Source organism: Triticum dicoccoides, chromosome 7A, assembly GCF_002162155.2.
Source record: "Triticum dicoccoides isolate Atlit2015 ecotype Zavitan chromosome 7A, WEW_v2.0, whole genome shotgun sequence".
Lineage (NCBI taxonomy): Eukaryota > Viridiplantae > Streptophyta > Magnoliopsida > Poales > Poaceae > Triticum > Triticum dicoccoides.
Window position 1 is genome coordinate 24,353,235 of NC_041392.1, and position 2,522 is coordinate 24,355,756.

Below are 2,522 nucleotides of genomic sequence, written 5' to 3' on the forward strand. Positions count from 1 at the left end.
GCCGGGGGAAAGCTTGCCGCCGTGAATAGTAACCTAGCCGGGGAAAGCTTGCCGTCGTGAACAGTAACCTTGCCGGGGAAAGCTTGCCGCTGTGAACAGTAACCTTGCCGGGAGATATCGCAATATTTTTTTTTTGATCGTGAATGAGCGGAAGGAAATATGTGGGTGGACAAAACAGATTGATCTAGTAGATAATTTTACCCCCTAACCAATCTAAACCAGCACTAATTCTAGGATGAATGTAACCAAAAATTCAACGATGCAAATACTAGATGCAAAAACTGCTAAAGGCTAAAAAGGTAGGTGTGATGGACGAACTAATCTAATTTTTTTTGGCTTTTTCGTGGGTTTATAGAACAACAGAAACTAATCGACCAAAACTGTAAATCTCTCACTGATGAACCCGAAAAGGGGATTCAGAAGCCTGCTCATACGGGAAACATAGTTGGATTAGATCCCACCCCAGACAAGCAACGCGAAGAGTAATGGAAGCAGCTGCATCAGTGCGTACCTATGGCCGGCCGCCGGATTGATGTTGCAGCCGAGCGCCGGCGCCATTGAATCGCCGCCCTGCGGCCCATCCATCTAGCTATAAGTCAAAGAGCAAGAGAAGAGAGAGTCAGATGTGTTCACGGGCTTGCAGCAGGGGAGGGGGCGGCGGTGGAAGACAAAGCTACACTGAGCCATAGATGGAGCAGTAGTGCAGTACCCACGTGACCACAGCGACGGTAATAGCCTGCTACCACAGTGACAGTTTCAACAAAACTGGCTTACTTGTCGGGCATCTCGAGATACAGTGAAAAGATTCTACCGCTGGGATAACGCGGCCCCGGCGCAGATGCTCTAAAAATCCGCATCCTATGTACCATGGCGGTGTGCGTTTCTTTCTTCCGACGCCCCCATCGATCTTCTTGGCTAGGTTGCCCACTGTCGATTTCCCCTCTTTCATGTAGGAGTATAATTTGGTGGTAAATCGATATGGTCGCCCCGTTTGTTTCCTCTTGCGTCGCGTCCGATGGTGCTGCAGGTCAGTTAGTAGCGAAATTACTTGGATCCTGATTCCTGGTGCCTTCTTTTGCCATGACGCTTGGCAACTTCACAGGGGCTAACTCCAAGGTGGGTTCATCGGCTCCACTGTGGTTGTCCGCCACCAACATACTCATTCCTGCCTAGGTCGTTCCTCTCCTTGGTGTGTAACGGGACTGTGGTTCAGGTTGAATTCTCAGCAAGGTTAGCCTCAATTGCATTCTGGGTTGATTTAAAATTGGGATAATAAGTTTCTTAATTGTTATCATGGTAACCTTTTTTCTGTGAGTGAGGATCTCACATTGGTTCTGGTCAATGATTGAGACTAAGCTTAATTATGTTCCATCTGAAAAAAGATAGGAATAATTTTAAATTTTCGTATTGTTTTTACAGTGTGATGATGACGTTAATTGTTGCTGCTCTACTTTGCATACATCAATTTATTTTCAGATTCATGGCTTTGTAACGTGCTGAGAGGGAGTATAACATCACGGCCGATGCTATATTGTAGTAGTAATTCCAGTCAAGGCATGATTATATTACTGAAGGATGTTGAAGTCAACAGGTCATACTCTTATTGATTCCTTAGGATCCTCTATTTGCCGAGAGCCCAACGGTCATGAAATCAACTACGGGTGATTTTAATCTATGCATCCTCACGTCTGGGGAAAAATGATAATGGAAGCCTTCACCGCGGAGGATTTCCCAGAGAATATAGGGGTGTTAATTACAAGGCTTAGGAGAACTGTTCAGGGAGTTTGAGCACAACAAAACTCAGCAACTTCTTGATGACAACTGTGAAATCAATATAAAAGGTATATTTCCTTTGACAATTATTAATCTTAAGTCTATATTCACGAAGAGTAATACCTTGTTCCATCCAAAGGTGGCATAAAAGGCAGAGTGCTGATGGGACACAATAGATGCCTGGTTTTACTGAAGCTACAATTTATTTTTATTTTTGAGTTGTGAGGCTCCAGTTTATACAATAAAACGTGTGTGGAAGAAAATGAAAGTTGAGGTGTCATTTTATTCATGTTTGCTTTGTAATACTCCTATATATTTGGCAGAATAATCAGCTCAAGTATAAACAGAAAACACAGGATGTGCCACAACAGAAATTATTAACTATGTGGCGGCATATAATATTTCCAATTTTGTTCAAAATTTCTTTCCCCAATTTTATGTCTAGGCTTTCAAAGTAATGGTTGATGAAAAAAATATTGGAAAGTTACAAAGTGTAACTACTCCAGCTATCAATAATTATATATTTGGTCCGTGTCTTTTTACCTCGTGAAAGATAGAGAATTTGTAGGTAGCTTTGGTTGAGGAAGCAGACTTGCACTCACCAAATGTGCTATAAAATGTCCAATTCATGTGGTGTTAATTACTCTGAATGTATATGGAGTACAGAACAGTATTCCCCCCTCCCTCCCTCCCTCCCTCCCTCTCTCTCTCTCTCTCTCTCTCTCTCTCTCTCTCTCTCTCTCTCTCTC